The sequence below is a fragment of the Eublepharis macularius genome, chromosome 9, assembly GCF_028583425.1.
Source record: "Eublepharis macularius isolate TG4126 chromosome 9, MPM_Emac_v1.0, whole genome shotgun sequence".
NCBI lineage: Eukaryota > Metazoa > Chordata > Lepidosauria > Squamata > Eublepharidae > Eublepharis > Eublepharis macularius.
This window is the reverse complement of record NC_072798.1, coordinates 69,833,088-69,851,589: the sequence shown is the minus strand read 5'-3', so window position 1 is coordinate 69,851,589 and position 18,502 is coordinate 69,833,088.

The window sequence follows — 18,502 nt, the reverse complement described above, 5'->3', positions numbered from 1 at the left end:
AAACAAAATTGCACATTCTACAAGATCAATTATGTTATAACCAACAATTTTTCAATCTCATCTAGATTAAGTCTTCACTTTTTAACCCCAGACAATCCATCGCTGATCTGCAACACTCATTTAACACTTCCACTTTCTCTCTAGATTCCAGGCTGGGAAAGAAAGTTGGGTGTCATCTGCATACTAATATCCTTATACTCCCAATCTCTGGTTGATCTTCCCAAGTGATTTAATGTGGCTGTTGAACAGCATAGAGGACAAAACAGATCCTTGTGGAAACTCACAAACCATTTATGAAATTGCTGTCTCACATCCATCACAGGGAAGGAGTATCTATGCCAATTCTATTAACATTAAAGCTAACAATCTCTTTTCCTTCTCATTGCAGTAGGTTCGGGTGTGGTTAAATTCAGAAGCTTTTTGTCACAAGTCAAAGGGAAAGAGCCAAAGGGCTCTTCTCCCCATTGGGAACCCCAAGTTTACTCTTGGCTCTTCACTTTTTGTCTGTGGCTCACAGCCTGTAGCTTAGGATGAGCCTGCCGAGTGGCTGCACAGCCAGCCCAAGATGTAGTTTATTTTACACTTTTTGTCTTTTGTTTGTTTCACTTGTTTGCAAGCCACTTTGGGTCTTCAGTGGAGAAAAGAAGTGGAGCAGAAAATATCTAACCAACATAAACAAGAATTCTGGGCTGTATCCTCCAGGAAGGATCAGAACTATTGCAAAACAGCTACCCCCCCTCCCCCATCCCTTCTTGGCAATAACCAACTAATGTTGTTAAAAGGTCCAGGAGAACCAACAGGAACTCAGCCCCCCAGCCATTTTTGGTGATGGTTGTGCACGAGTTGGCCACGAGTTATTGGGGTTGATGGCGTCAGGAAAGGTTTCCCATTCCAAAGATCATCAGGGCTTCAACAAAGCCACAAGGCATGCCATCAGGAAACTCCCCCAAAGCCATCAAAAAGCCAGCCTCATCCGAAACAAAGATTGGCCCCCACAGATTATATTCCAATAATAAACTATATAAACAGATTTTAAAATATTGATGCTGCTATGAGCAATCTAATGTAAACTGAATAAAGCCCATTCGTCTCGCCAGACAATGCAATCAAACTCACCTTTACTCAGTAAGTTCCACTGAAGCCAATGGTACTTACTTTCAGGTAAGAATGCATGGGATTGTAGCAACAGCTGTTAAATTAGGATAAGAGTTTTTGCATAAACATTGTAACCAGAGGCAAGTAATCCTTCCAATCTCCCCCCCCCACACACACACTTTTTTGTTTCATGTAGTTCATCTAGATTTCCAGAAGACTTAAATACTTTTATACTGAGTACTGCCAGTTCATCTAAACTTACTTTAGGGGCATTCTCAAGAGATAAATAAATGCATATGTGAGGAAATAATGAAGTCTTCCGTGTGGCCTCCTTGTTTGCAAACTTATATTCCTTTTCATATATAAAAAAGCTTGAAAATTCTCTTTTCAATTCACTTTGTCTTGATTAACAAGTTTAAAGCAAATCTGACTTTTTGTTTTATTAATGATGAGCAGGTTAAAGAGAAAGACTGACAAACTGCAAATGCAGGAGGAAAACCTCATGTTTGCCAAATCTTGTCTAAAATCTCACTCAGTTGATATGTCAACATGTTTATTTTATTGCACTGTTCCACCTTTCTTCTATCACAGATCCCATACTCAGGATGGAGGTCTCCCATCCAGGTACTGGCCTGACACTCACCTGCCCATGGCAGCAAGGGTGTTGGATCATGTGCCGTCCGGCCATATTCTGCTAGCCATGAGCTTCCAAAACTCAGCTCCTAGACCAGCTTCATTTTGGGAAGAGAAAAGAGCTGTTCTAATGTTGCTGTCCTCCCTCTCCAGTATATCTTACAATCCAACTACATCTCTTACAATCCAGCACATAAATCCACAAGTACACATGCTCACAAACTTGGCAGCAAAAGCACCTGCCAGTAGATTCAAGATCAAAGCTCTAAATCTAAATTGGGGGAGAACAAACTTTGAATTTCTGTCTTGAAAAAGAAAGAACCAGAATCCAGGTAGATGGATTTAATCAGGTTACTAAACAGCTGTAATTTCCTATATATAGGACATTACACCTTTTGAGTAACCTTAACCTTACCTATTGCGCCAACTGTCCCTTGGGCATACAATGCATGGGCAACTGAACTAGGTGAATTTCATTTGGCCAGGTGTTTACAGGCTACTGTTTGGTACAACTGTCAAAAGTTACTGCTCCCACATGCCAACAACAACAAAATATGAATGGGAAAGTTGCGGGGAAAGAGTAAAGACACACGATTCAGGCATTTAGCCACACCTGGACATTCTTAAATCCTAAAAATGGATCCTAAACTTATGGATCCTAATAGAGTTAAGCAGGTACTTAATTCGCTCTTTTTTAAATCCATGGGACCTTCTATTTGGTTGGAACATGAGCTAGATGATTAGGGTTTCAACATGCAAATGCATTTTAATATCATCTCAGTACCCAGTGAGATTCCTGGATATTGAAGATGGTTTGCTTAGCTGCTCAGGGTTTTCCAGTTTAATTTGCAGGTTACGTTCTAGGAACTTCCAACTCTGAGGACGGAAGAAGTAGGAAAGTTCATGCTTGATACTAAGGAACCTCCATTGCGTTTCAGTTGGCAAGCTACATAGTAAGCCAGTCCTCTGTAGCGTTCTGCCAAGTGGTGAAGACAAATTTAAACTGTTCCACTCCAATCAGAAATATGAGCAGGAAAAAACAGCTTCACAATTTGGCCAGGAATTACAGACTACACATCATGGGCATTAGGTAAATGGCCATCTATACTGATGCTCCATAACGAACTGAAGTGTAATATGTGATATTTTCTGCAGTTTGTATAATATTAAGGAGATCTTTCAAAACCATTACAAATAGGAACTTAAACATACGCACCCACCCTAATCCCTTCTATCAACAAGGACCATAACATTTTGAGAGGTATTCCTGTTGTTCTCAGAATCTCATACATCACTGAGATATATAATTTTGATCTGTAACATGGAGGTGTTACAGGTGATGAATGGTATAGATTAGGGTACTTAAATTTATGATAATGAACAATTCTTTTAAAAAAGAAATTGTACTGATATAGTACACTTCTAAAGTTGCTGTCTTTAGCAGAAAACACACATAACGATTCTATCAAACTAGTTTACAGAACTTATTTCTTGCCCAGAGGAAAAATCTAATGATGTTCCCTTCCCCCTCCAAATTATTACTTTCAAGTGTCCTGTAGAGGGAGCACTTCTTTCACTTAGCAGTCTGGTTCCTCTTCCTAAGGCAAGGAAAAAGGCAATCAGAATAGGAAACTGTTCAGGAAATACTAAGTGATAAAACTGAGGTAGGTGACACTTTTATAAACTACAGAACTGGAAATGGCCATTGGTAATACTTATTTGTAAGGGACCTGCTTTGGTATGATGCAAATGCACAAACACACATTTACTTGCAAAAATTAAACAAAGTAATGTATAAATGGCGTCTCAGTGTTCTTTGAAGGATTCTCAAGCAGTGTTTGATTCTCAGAGGATGAGATGGGCCTTTTAAAGTTGATTTTGAACTTGCTTTATGGGAGTGCATACCTGCTCAACCTTTTCAAACCTGATTTTTTATTGTGAATGTGACAATTTCCTGAACCTCACACAGCTGGTTACTCTGTTCTTGAATGTATAATCTGCACATACTTTAATGATTATCAATCATTCATTTGAAAGTGAAAACAAACCCACCTGCTGATCAATGAATTGTATGGCTATGTCCAAGCAGTGGATCGATTCATTGTGTATTTTATTTAACTTATTTACAGACCGTCTTTCTCACTAAGACTCAAGGCAGATTACAGAGGAAAGAGAGAAATCATACAGTACAGAACATCAAATGACTAATACAATAGAATTAGAAGTACAAAATGCAAGCAACAATGGGATCATACTATATAAAATACACAATCAACATAACCCTGTGCACCAAAGTATAACCCTGGTACATAACCCCCGTGAACCAAAATAAGAATATAACTTAAAAAATTCCAAGGACGCTAAAGGAATGAGTGATGTTGAAGCAGAAAAGTCACAGGAGAAGCTGAAGACAAATGTAATATAAAAAGGCAACATCACATTTTGAGGCATGTACTATTAGTTCCATCTATCGTATCAGTGAGTCGAACGCTGATATTTAGTTCTTGGCCTGGTTGCCATAGTCACTTTTCTGGATGGAAAACAAAAGATACCCTGTGGATGGTTGCCTGAGATAGAAGGAGACTATGCTGCCTTCGTTTCACGCACTTGCCAATGGGTGTTTTGTTTTACGTTCAGAAGTAGCGGCACCAGTAGCAACTGTGTAGGCAAGTATAACATACTAACCAGTCAGTCTGCTGGTATGCAAGAGAGATGTAAATAAAAAAGGAGCTGGCAGTGTACTGTCTGAGCTGATAGTTTCATTTTGACATAAGGTCTGTCTTCAGTGTAAGAGACTGCAATGACTATATGAAGGTCAACCATCTATGGAACTGGCATACTAATGGAAACCACATTTACAGTGGAATCCTAAGCAGAGTTACTCCAGTTTAAGCCCATTGATTTCAACCCAATCCCTGCATTTCACTGTGTATAGTGTTAATCTTATGGAGAGCAATAGATAAACCAGATTTTCCACAGGGAGTCATGCCTAGTGGGAGGAGTTGTCATGAACATGGAAGAGAACATCTAGCTTGGAGCACCAGAAACACCAACAACACATTACTGGACCAAGATGATGTTAATGTCAGGATGAACACTAAAGGAACCTGAGCATCAACCCAATCCCTGGATGGATAGTTGCAAAGAGATTGTAAATCAAGCTAGGAAATTTCAGTGGAGGAGCATGTGGATACAAGTTTCCATGTTTGAAAAAAAAAGAGTGGGGAAAAAGGCTTATAACAAATGGTCCGCATAGCCACAATTAAGAACTTTATCTAAAAACCTGGGCTGCACTGTACAACATGCAAATGAATCCTAAATGTTAATGAACTTGTACCTGCAATCAGGAAATCCTCAGTCACTGGGCTGAGTGCCAGGTTGGTGCCACAATTTAGGTCCAGCAAACAATGGGACTGGATCTAAAGCATCTGCCTTGGTGAAATTGCATTTAATAGGAGAAGCAGGACATAGCACCAAAATCAGCAGCAACAACATTAACCAAAAGGGCAGCTCTGGGGTTGTATCAGCTACACTTCTGGAAAGCTACTAAAAAAACTAGGACTTGCTGACCAGACAAAATCTAGGAGCAGGATATTTAGCAATCTGCACAAATGCAGCTCTGCTGCAAAGCACACGATCTTTCCAGAATCAAGGACTTATTTCAGAATAAGATTCTGAATTTTAATTTGTCAAAAGTATCATATGAAAGAAAAAATAGCAAGTTTTTAGTTCTGACATTTCTGAAAAGCACTTTTAGGAAATAAAGCGGCTCAGTGCATGCTTTGATCATAAGGGAATTTTGCTCTATCATACTACACAGCCGCCAGTCCCTTAGCATGTGTTTGGAAGCATCAAAGCCTGGATTGACTAAAACTTTTCTTATTCTCAAGGCAAGCAATATAATTGATCTTAACTTCTGTTACTACAGGAAAGACTTAGAATTAGAATGAAGACATTCTTTGATTGTCTTCATTCTTTTGAGTAGCCTTTTGTCAAGTAGCAGGTATGCATTCACACACAGACACACGCACACCATGGAGCTTCAGTCAGCAAAACTGAGGTATGGTCTGAAATAGCCAGACTCTCTTGTGTAATACAGAAACTAATATGTACACTAATGTGTGATCTCAGTGTTATTCAGCTGATTACATTTTTATCCAGCACTTCCTTTAAGGAGAAAAGAAAAAGTACCCTGGCTGTAATATACTTCTCATACTTTCCATTAAATTAATATTCAAAAACAGCCGATCATACATGGACTAGGATTTCCAGAAATGCACACCTAATAAATCCTTGGAGTCGTTTCAGTGAAATCCACCATATTACCTATGGATAATTGCATTCCTGTCCAATTAATCTTCTCATCTAGAGTACAGTCTCTCTTGCATTGTTGACACCATCAAAATTACTTGTTGCTGACAACAGATGTCAGCAACAGGTGCAGCTGCACCAAAGCTGAACACAGCTGGACAAGAAGAAAACAGCAAACAACTTTCTGGATCACTTCTTCAACCACAATTTTAATTCATGCATACAGAAAAAAATGAATCTAAGATATTTAGCAAAATCCAAGATAAAGGGCTAAGGAATAATATCATGGCAACCCTCCTATTTTAGTTTTGACTACAGATGCTTTTAAGGAAACATTATAGCCTTTATAATGATGGCAATTATCTGTGCACTGACAAATCAAAGAAAACCAATGCAAGGATGTTTAGGAATTAAGAGTTGCCAACTCTGGGTTGGGAATTTCCTAGAAAACTGAGGGTGGAGCCTAGGGAGGGCTGAGTTTGGGGAAGGGAGGGAGTTCATTGGGAATGTAATGCTATGCAGTCCACCCTCCAAAGCTGCCATTTTCTTCAAAGGAACTTAACTCTGTAGTCTAGACTACAGAGGGAGCTGGACTAAGATCTGGGAGGCCCAGGGTTCAAATCCCTGCTCTGCTAATTGAGCTTACTGGTTGACCTTTGGTCAGTCATACACACACAGGGTTGTTGTGAGGATAAAATGAAGGAGGGGGAAACTATGTTGGCTGCTTTAGATCCCCACTGGCGAGAAAGGTGGGGAGCGTTTGGTGTAGTGGTTAAGAGCGGCAGGACTCTAATGTGGAGAACCGGGTTTGATTCGCCTATGCTTGAAGCCAGCTGGGTGACCTCGGGTCAGTCACAGCTCTTCCAGAGCTGTCTCAGCCCCACCCACCTCACAGGGTGATTGTTGTGAGGATAATAACAACAGCCTTCGTAAACCGCTCTGAGTGGGCATTAAGTTGTCCTGAAGGGCGGTATGTAAACTGAATGTTGTTGTTGTTGTTACATGAAGTAAATAAATTAATTAAAGATGCAACAAGTAACCCTTCTTCCAGTTGCTGCACAAAAATTGGAGTTTGTAGTTTCTAATGCAGTGAACTTCCTTAGATCTCCTGAGCATAAATTGTCTGCTTTGGGTGTATGTATGCAATCATTTTGACAGATTGGCTCAGTTCAGACATCACATGACATCATGGTTTATTTAAACTGTTTCATTTGTGAAACCAGGTTTCAGCTCACAGACTCTCACTCAGATCACTCACTGCCTTGGCAAATGCTGGTTCCATGGCCTCGTCTCTGTAGGGTGGAGGAGAAAGCCTACCAAGGAAAAAGCCTGGAGTAAACTTAGATGCAGAGGAGTTAGCCATGTTAGTCTGTGGTAGCAAAATCAAAAGAGTCCAGTAGCACCTTTAAGACTAACCAATTTTATTGTAGCATAAGCTTTCGAGAATCAAGTTCTCTTCGTCAGATGCATGATACTAAGTCAGGATGTCTGCATTCATACATCATATAAAACTATAGTTAAGTCTATAGTTAATTAAGTCTATAGTTCAGTCTATAGTAACAGTCTAACAAACATCAGATCATGACTTGAAATCCTAGTTTAATAGACCCTAATCAACCGGAGTTAGTAGAAAGCAGCCTGCATTCAGACAATCACACTAACTGCTAGTTTAATTAGTATTGTGGTATGTCTGAAATGAGACAGGGATGCTTGTTTAAATGTTGTATACTGTGATGTTAACATGCACGTAAATGTAATTATAACAACTTAACAGGCATAATTATAATAACATATATAGAGAACAAAAAAATAAAGTAAAATGAAAACATGTTCCTAGGAAGGTCTATGCAGTAAATGATATGAAATAAATTGTTGGTTCCACAGGTGAGTAAAGGACATTATGAAGTAGGCTCAGCAACCTAAAAGATAACACTGACCTCAATGACTGTGAAAACTCATCTGTAAAAAACACACCCAAAATATTGAGAGTCAAGTTAAAACACTTGACCAAAAAAAAATGCAGACATAAATTAACATCCTTCAGACTACTTGTGTAAATAAAATATAGAAACACTAGCTTGATGCCTGTGCTTCGCTATAGTATTTAACTACTTTAAATCCAGTTATAATATGTATGGGTATGTAACATGTTTTGGTTAGGGGCGGGGTTGACTTGGTTTTGTAGTATAATAGCATAGTACCCGAGCTTCACAAAAGTGTTTGAATAAAGCAAAGCATGTTGATGCCTAAAACTGATGAAGTGAATTTCAAAATGTGACATTTATTGAAGAGATTTTTAAAAGGAAAAGATTGTAGTGCAGTAAATAAAGTGAAAAATACATACCACCTTATTTTTCTACTGAAGGATCTCTTTGTAGACCTCATTGGTGATTTTCCCCTCAGGATCACCAGGCTGCTGGGTGAGCTCACTCAGCAGCAGGCCACATAGAACTGCCCATGTGAGAAGCAGTCCTCCCTCAATTCCTGTCACATTCAGTGTCTGACCCTGGAACTTGTTGATCATCATAGCAAAGCAGACCTTGAGGGGTAACTGCAGTCTTTTGAACTTGAAGAGGTTATCTGATGGTATGAATGGTATGTGTGGTATGAACACTGACTCCCCTCCGAGCACTGCTGGTGAACAATGTGGCCTCGATTATGTTCCTGTGGAGGGCATTCACTTGTAGTCTGGTGCCATTGCAGAGTTTGGGTGAGCTGCGGTTCTGGACCAGCATCACTGGAGCCCCCACTTTGAGGAGAAGCTTTTGAGCTGGGAAGCCAGGAGGGTTGAGCATGTTGAGGAACTCCACAGGGTAGTGGACCGCATCATTCATTTGCAGCCAATGAGTCCATAGGGGGGAAGACCCTGCCAACCGCACAGGGAAGCTGTATCCCTATGGGAAAACACTTTTTACCCCCTTAGGGGGTGAATTTCTTAAAATCCCTTCTTAGTGAGCCCCTACACCACAAAAGGAACGTCCTGCCCAAATTTCATGCTTCTAGGTCCAGGGGTTTGGGCTTGGTGTTGATGAGTCAGTCAGGACACTTGTCTTTATATATATAGATTTCTCATAAACTTAAAAGAGGCTAAAATAGACAATAATGGGTTTCTTTACAGTATATTTTTGTGTAGGGGTCCATCCAATCAAGGTGATCTTTCCCTACCTCCACTGATTCCAGTATCAGCATTTGTTTACATGTGTGGCTGCTCTGTATTAATCCAAGACCCACTTGGCCCAGCACCTCATTTTGCACAGAATTCAACCTCTGAAACTTCTGAGGTATGAAGGTGATGGTTGCTTTCTCTTTGGCCTAAACCCAATCGAAGTTTGGTACAGCACTTAACATTCAGACATGTTGCCTCTGACAATGTTTCATTCAGATATCTTGAGTAATATAATCATCAACAGATCTATCTTGTATTCGCTTAATCTTTCTTAAATCTAATGGTACTGGAAGAGGTCATAGAAGTAGGGCCTGATATAGCTGATATACATCACTTACAATGTGACCTATATCTGGGATGATTTTTAACCCATGAAAATCATGCAAAGTAAGCTCCATTAACAATTTGAGATATACAGATGATACCACATTACTGGCAGAAAATAGAGAAGACTTGAAACGATTATTTATGAAGGTGAAAGGAGGAAGTGCCAAAGCAAGATTACAGCTGAACATCAAGAAGTCAAAAGTACTGACTACTGAGGAATTACACAACTTTAAGGCTGAAAATGAGGAAACTGAAATTGTTAAAGATTTTCTATCCCCGGCTTAATCATAAACCAAAAGGGAGACTGCACTCAAGAAAATAGAAGTAGACTGAGCAGGGCCTTCATGAAGGAACTAGAAAAGATTCTTAAGGACAAGTTTGTCACTATGGACAACGATCAAGAGAATCCAGACTATGGTATTCCCCATTACTTTGTATGGATGTGAGAGTTGGTCAGCGAAAAAAACTAACAGAAAGAATGTTGATTCATTTGAAATGTGGTGCTGGAGGAGAGTTCTGCGGATACCATGGACAGCCAAAAAGACAAATAAGTGGGTTCTAGATCGAATCAAGCCCGAATTCTCCCTAGAATCTAAAAGACAAAACTGAGGTTATTGTACTGACTTATCTAATACAAGATGGTTAAAAAATATGGAGGTTATAGTAAAAGTATTAGAAATCAAATAGTTTAGGAGGTTATCAGTCCAGTAATAGGTAGAATTTGTTCTGTGTTTTCTGTATTAAAGATCTCCAGCTCCAGCAAATGATCAGCTGGCATCAAATAGTTGTTCATCTGTCAAGAGAAAATCAGATACTTTTCATAGGAGGAATTCACAGTTTGGCTGGTTTTGAACCAATAAAGAACATTTCAATTATCATTTTAAACTGAACCAACTTGTAAGGTTTTATCTTTGCTGGGAGCTAAGAGCCACGGATCAGAGAGATGGAATTCACATGTTTTATCACAGAGTGCAATCCTCCAGAAACTGAATTTAACATGCATCGAGATCAGAAGCCTAGGTGTAAATACTTCACATACTTTTCAATACAAAGACTGTCCCAGTCTGAGTGGGTGTCTAGGCCAATACATATAAAGCTCTACCAGTGTTGTTTTTAAATAGAATTCACCAATGGTTTCTCAAAATCTGCATATGAGAGACTGGGTATGAAAGGTTTAAATAACTCACATTCAAACAGCCATGCGATTTCCTGGTTTTACTGTTCACTTAAGTGAGGGCAAAGGGAAGTGTGTAAGATGCAACAGGTAGTTTATTACAGATCCACTGTAATCTCCCCATGAGGAGAATTCTAGGAGAGGAAAACCATTTGAATAAGCACATTACCTTCAAGACTAATACTGATTTCAAGATGGCTATCTCACATCCAAAGACAAAGCTCTCTGTTGCCCCATACTAACAGTGCAAACCTGTTCACAGTTACTCCAGTCTAAAGCCACTGAAATAAATCGATTAGACTGGAGTAACTCAGTAGAGGATTGCCCTGTAATTCTCCTGTGTGTTCCTTTCCCACAAATGTAACCATTATAAGTATCTCACCATCATTAAACAAATCAAGTAATTACATGGATTCTTGCCAACATTATAGGACACTGAAAGGGATGGTTTGGCTTGCTATTCTACTGACACAGAAAGAACTGAACCATGCAATAGTGACATTGAGCATTAAATATTGGCCAAAAAAAAAAATCAATGTATGAAACGTAAACTGCTGAAAGATTTACTTCCACATAATTTGCTGGGATATAAGTATAGTGTTTAAGCTCAGAATGAATAAAGGTGTTCCAGAAGCAAAGATTATGTAGACAGGAAAGAGTTTCATATGTGAAGAAAAGCTGCTCATTAATTAAGGTTGTTATAGAAATACTGGCAAGAAAGTAGAGAAGATAAAAGAAGAAAGTGCATTAACAGTAACAACCTTTTAAAAAACTGACAAAAAGGAGGCCAAGAATACTGGAATAATCTGAAAGCACTGGAAAAAAAGAACAAAAGAAGCTTAAAAAAGAAGAAATCCCACAGAGTCAGAAGAGAGAAAAGGGGAGTTGAGAACATAAGAAATGTCATCAAGGTCATCAACAGATAGAGGGACCTGTGCAAAACTTTATTCACAATCATGGATGATATTTCTAATGACACATTTAAAACAGGACTTCGTCAACAGAGAACATCTTCCTACGGAACTATCAGATGGAAAAAAATTGTTTCTTTAATGTCTCTGATATCACTGAGGGGGGGGTCAAAGCAAAGGTTGGTTAATTCACACTATAGTTGGTGCTGCCAGCTGATCAACCAGCTACTGGAATATCTATAGCCATTTAAATATAAACAAAGACCACAAAGTAAAATTTCACACAGTAAAATTTCAAGGAGGAAGACGGGTCACTTACCCTTGGTATCAAAACATGCTTCAGAACTATGCCAACCATACAACAGACAGTGGCAAGTCACTTCAGAGAATCCTGAATGCTCAGAAAGAAGAAAACTGAAAATAAGAAAAATTTAAAATGTTTTTGAGGGGAAAAAATGAAGGAATGTTTAAACTAGCGTGGTCAGGAAAATATTGTCAGAAAACAAATCCTGTAAAATAAACAGTGAGAAAAATAGCTTGGCATTTTCAGTGTACGATCTTCTAATCATTTAGAAATGCCAGAAACACCCATTTTAAGGGAGAAGAAATCGGCTTCAGATGTACCCTTCAGAGAAAATTTGAATGTGTAGATAATAGCAATAGGTATTAGTTGAGTGGGAAAAGAACAAAAGACTATGGTTTAGACAATTGCTACTAAACCAATTATGAGTTCTGCAACATTGATTTTAACACAGTGAAAAGTGAAATGCAAAAAATGCACTTAAAGAAAAATGAAGAACTAAGATAACATTGATTGAAGGGTACAGGGAAAAACAAAAAAATAAGGCACTGAAGAAATATCAGCTAACAAAATTAAAAATGTGTAGTCTAATGTGTCTATTTAAACTTTATATACTTAGGAAAGATAAGTAATAAGAAAAAAATGGAAACTCGGAAGAAACTAAAAGGTAAGAAAACTTACGGCCTACTTCTACACAGAAGAGGTGCAAAGGAGAGTACAAAAGGTAGAGAAGAGAGGAGGAGAACAGGAAAGGGAATTCTAGAAAAACAAAGAAGAATCACACATGAAATAAATATACTGAAGTTAAAATGGGTTTTTAAATTCTGCACAAGCCTTTATGAAGGTCAGTTCTATGCTTTTTTTAAAGTTCATTTTGTAAAACTGTATTTTTGTCAGTAAGGTATGGGTTGTGTGTGTGTGAATAGTGCCCTCAAGTCATAGCTGAATTATGGCGAGAGACTAACAGAGATGGTTTGCCATTGCCTGTCTCTGCAACCCCTTGGTCTTTGTTGGAGGTCTCCCATCCAATTACTAATGAAAGCTGGCCCTGCTTAGCTTCTGAACTCTGACAAGATCAGGCTCGTCTAGGTTACCCACTGCCAAGCAAGATATGATGCCTGGTATGGGTTTATACCCATGTCTGCTGACACTGTTTTTAATTGATTCGTAGTTTTTTAACACTGAGCCACGAGGCCCCATCCAGAACAGGTACATAGTGAGGCAGCTCTAGGCATGCTGACTCTCTGGCCTGCCAGCTTGACCAGAGGCATGGCCTTACCCGTGTCAGGTGTGGGGGGGAGGCATTGCCCCTCAGTCCTCCACCTGGCTGCTGCTGCCTCGCTGGTTGTTCATCTGGCTCACCCTCCTCCCATGCTCCAGATGGTGGTATGGAGGCAGCCATACATCAGAGTGTGGGCAGTCATTTGCCACTGCCATCGCCACCACTATTTGCTTCCTGCTCCCTCTTCCTTTTGCAGGAGAAAGATGGTGACCTAGCCAGCAAAGAAAGGTGGGAGCAGGAAGCAACTGGTGGCAGTGGCACTGTGCAGACTTGCTAGCCAGGTCACTGTCTTTCTCTTGTGAAAGGAGGCAAGGGAAAAAAAAGAGGGAGGGAGCTTACTGAATTGAATTAGAGAAAAATCAAAGAGTCCAGTAGCACCTTTAAGACTAACCAACTTTACTGTAGCATAAGCTTTTGAGAATCACAGTTCTCTTCATCAGATGCATGGAGGGGGCCTCCATGCATCTGATGAAGAGAACTGTGATTCTCAAAAGCTTATGCTACAGTAAAGTTGGTTAGTCTTAAAGGTGCTACTGAACTCTCTTTGATTTTGCTACTACAGACTAACACGGCTAACTCCTTTGAATGAGAGAGAGACTGAGAAATCCTTTTGGGCTGCAATCCTGTGCATGCTTACCTAGGAGTAGCCCCACTGAAGACAATGGGGCTTACTTCTCAGGAGATGTCTTTTATATTATTTTCCTCTGGAGAGTTGCTCACCACTTGTACAGGTAGTCGTGCCTGAGAGCAACTCTCTCACCTACTCACAAGAAACCCTAGCCTCCACCACTTTCATGTTCCCTGTGCATTACATTCAACCTTGCAAAGGAGGGGGACGTATAATCCCCCATCCCTGCTGGTACTGCTGCATACATGCTGCCTTCCGCTTGTCCCTGTTCTACATGTCTTTAAATAGGTTTGCACTTTGATGGGCAGTTGATGGCTGCTCTTCCAGGGAAGATGCTGTTGCATCTGGCAGACATTACTCATGCTCACTGCTGGCCGCACAGTCCAGGGTGGGGATAGGGTGTTTCTCTGGCAGCCACTCCTTGGCTTGGCCCTCGCTAACCAGGGAGAATAACTGGGGACTATGGCTTGAAGATGGGCATCACCAGTGCCTGGTAATCCATGAGACCCATCAGTAGCACTGCCCAGGCTGCCTTGCCTTGTGCTGGGGATAAGCCGCTGATGCCTCTGGGCTTACTTTGAGCTGTTTAACAGCCGGAGGTGGAAGAGGAGCTTGATGAAGCAATGTCCTCCTTTCGCAGGAGAAAGATGGCAACCTGGTCAGTGAAGCTGGATGACAGCAGTAAGGAGCCAGAGGCATCAGTTGGTCTTCCACTGCCAAGCTAGATGTGATGCCTGGTATGGGTTTATACCTCAGATTTTAACATCTTTACTTTATGTTGTGTACTGGGCTGAGTTGGCCGAGCAAGGCCTCTAAGGTATTTACTGTATTGATTGTAATGCACTATACTGTGTTGAGCTTAAGGTTCAGTCAAGGCTCCCAATGCCTGCAATTCTCATTGGTCCATAATCCCTGCAATATCACTGGTTACTTTTTCAAGGCAGCAGCCAATCAGTCCTCTATAATAAAGACCAATCAGTGGCCTGCCTACTTCATACATTGCATATAGTTTATGCAAATGATGGTATTGTAAAGTACGTGTTCTCATTGGCTATCAGTTATTCTTGGGGTGGAGCTGCTGTATATATATTGAGGGCTTCTGTTCAGTCTGGCTGTGTCTGTGTTCCTGCTGAATAAAGAGCTGTTAAACTACATGGTGTCTGAACCCACTATTTAACACTTTAAAAAGAAATCCATGTCTTAGCTTCCATTGATAATTCGCCCAATTCATCTCTCAGCGTTATGCCCGAAACACATCTAGAAGTAATGGCTAAATACTATGATCTTTGATTTCACCACATTAATAGACAAGCGTTCACGATTACAATATTCAATTTTTTTGAAATCAGTTTGCAGAGTCCTACAACTGATCTAGCATTATCACTGCATCATCAGTGTATAAAAGAAATGGAATTTCACATACAGCTATGTATGGGAGATGGCGGGCATTCCTCACAAGACAAGAATATTCATATTCTCTTTTCAGCTTCAGAATACTTGGCAATATCCCTATTCTGCTCGAATTTTTGAACTGTCTATGAAGGTCCCTTACTGATCTTTTTAATGCCTTAAAGCCAGAATCATACCATCATTACTTTTCCATGGCAAAATTTCCATGGCAATAATTGAATATCAGAGAAAGAATATTAAGTAAGTTTTTTCCCTTTTTAATTTCTGCTTTAGGTGATAGCTGAATGAGCAGTACTAGATAGACAGACAGACAGACAGACAGACAGGTACTGAAACAGTATCTAAGTGCTGTACGTTTCCCTTTAGAAGTAAATGGCAACAATTAATTTATGTAGGAGAAAATTAAGGGGCGTGCTCCAGGTGCCCTCACTCATTGAAAATGATGATTTGCTGCAGATTGTGTTCCTTAAGGAGCTAAGATGGACAGAATAATACCCCAACAATTTGTTCCATCAAGGAGAGACAAGAGGTCTCTTGGCATTTTTCCAGTCCAAATGCTGGCCAACAGACCTAATTAACTTCAGAGGTGGAACTAAAACAGATGCCTTCAAATATGTCTCTAAGAAAAAACCAAAAATGCTTTCAATCTACTTGCTAAAGTAATCCCTATTCATAGAAAGTGATATAATAAAACATCTTTTCTCTATTAACTCCTGGAATATAATCAGAATTTAGGGACAAGGAGACAATATGGTACCAGAAAAGTATATTAATTTAGTCTATGTTATGCTTTTATTTACCAGTATCCCACTTTGTAGCTCAAAATTCGCAAACCGCACCATAGCAGGTGTGTCCAGTAAACTCCTAGTAAACTCTATACTGCCATTGCTTTAAGAAGCTGATAACAATTGCTATAGTTAAGGGACAGTAATGGCACCCAAGGGTTTAATTATGGAAAACTGCATCTCAGTTACAGATGTGAAAGGATGCAATTAGCTTAACTCTGTCTCCTTATCATTTGGGAAAGTCCATAATGGTCACCAACTCGCAAAATTATTTGAAAATCCAGAAAGCAGTAAAAGGAGTGTGTGATAATTAAGAGAGCCACCCATATTTGACTCCATTGATTTCACAGGGGAAAAATTAATTCTTTATACATTGCATTGTTCCATTAGCAATCTGCTATGCTTGTGATGGGTTTTGGCTGTGACGTGCTTGCCTTCCTATAATTTTCTTTTACTCAAATGTTTGTTTGCACCAAAGGTATATAAGAATCGTTCATTATTTCAGAACATGAATACATTTATACACCTCCCTCAGCCAGGCATTCCAAAGACATGGCAACTTTAGAGAAATAAATATTCCATCTTATGTAGTTGATTAATTCAAAATTCTGATACCTGGATGGTTTTCTGCAGATTGTGTTCAATGAAGGGCTGTCCAACAACTTTGATTCACCTAGATGGTTAGCCAAGAAAAAACAGCAAACCCTCTACAAAAGATCAGGTTGTTTATTTACTGGTCAGATTGAGATGTGTGTATACATTTAAGTGAGCCCTCAAGAACTAGTTTGTTTCCCCCTCAAGTTTTGTATGGGTAGTACTTCACTTAGCTCTTGATGTTGGTTGCAGTCACTCAGTGTCTTGGTTATCTCCCCCAGTTGAAAGCAAAGAAATCTGCTGTTGAAATTTAGGATCACCAACCTCCAGGCAGGCTTGGAGCTCTCCCAGAATTACAACTTATTTCTATAACAGAGAGCTGTTCCCCTGGAGAAAATGGCTGCTTTGAAGGGTGGACTCTGCAGCATTATGCTGCACTGAGGTCCCTCCCCTAGTACAACCTCCAAATCTCCAGGAATTTCCCAGCCTAGAGTTGGTAACCCTGTCTCCTGGTATGCTGGCTACTGAGCAGGGCTGAAGGGTGAAGCTGAAGCAGGATAGGTAAGCTCACTCCTACCCTCCTCTCCTCAAATGATACAGGTGACATACATGGTGCCATCGTGCCACTAACACAAAGATATGGTACTGTTAATAAACACGCTGGCATAAGGAAAGATCTCTTTACAGCTTCTTTGTTCTCTTCTGAGAGCTTTTTCTCTCCCGAGCTGAGGTAAAAGAAATTCACCTCCCCAACATCCAAGCTCCTCCAGTCATTCTCTGTCCACACACACTTAGGTAAATTCAGATTGTTCAGTGCTGAACAGTCTCTGGTCCTTTTTCTGTTATCTCAGTGCTCTCTCAAAGGGGGGAAGCAATCCTCACAACAGTTTGGTAGCAATGTCTGGGTAATGAGACCAAAAAAGAGCTAGGGAATTGGCAGTGCCTGGAGGCAGTGCAAATCCTGACCTTTACCTGCTCCTTTATTTTTTTAAAAAATGCATTTAAAAAATCTTACTGCCAATAAAAATTTGAGCTGACTTGGGAATTTTTCACTACCAAACTAAATGTGACAGGGCACAGGACCCAAGCCTGGGGTGGGGGGTGGGAATTGGTACACTTTACCTGATTCTGGGCTAGAGCTGCAGGCTCATTTACCATGATATGGTCTACTTATGTCATTTCATAAATAAAATGGGCATTTTGGAAATATTTTTTCGTGTGTGGCTTATGTTGGCTCTACCAGTTTGCCTTACTAGAAAGTGCTGGAATCCAGCCTCCCTGCAATATGTCTAATCTACATATTCTAAAAACAAAAGCAATTTCGTTTAGTTTGGCTTTTAGCATTCTCCGCTTCCTCCTTCCCTGGTAGCCTCCCCTTCATGATACAACTTAACGTGGCTCAGACGATAGGTGTTGGGAAGGGGCTTGTTATAACTTTGCATGGGGCCAAGATGATTTCTTTTTTGGCAGAGCCTGTCAGGGGACAGTCACATTTATTAACTCACAGGACTGTCCCATTCTCCTCAGCCTGACTTTCAGTGCTGGAGCCAGGGGGGCTGAGAAGGAAGCGCCTGGGGCAACAAAGAGGCCTCTTGACTGCAAACAGCTTTTTGTTCTCATGATTTCACCACTTGCTCCTTGCTTTAGATGCAAATAAGGCAGACTTGTGATTGTGAAAACTACAAAACTGGCTATCCCTATCAAAATCTAGTTTGGCCCTCAGGCATCCAGCTTTGTACAGAACAAATGAAGAGATCAATTAATTTGCTTCAAGAAATCCAATGACAATCTTGAGAGCAGCACTTCTATCACAGGTATATTCGATTTCCATAACATTTTGACTACGATATTATCCCTCTACAAGCTATCACATCAATTAAGGTCA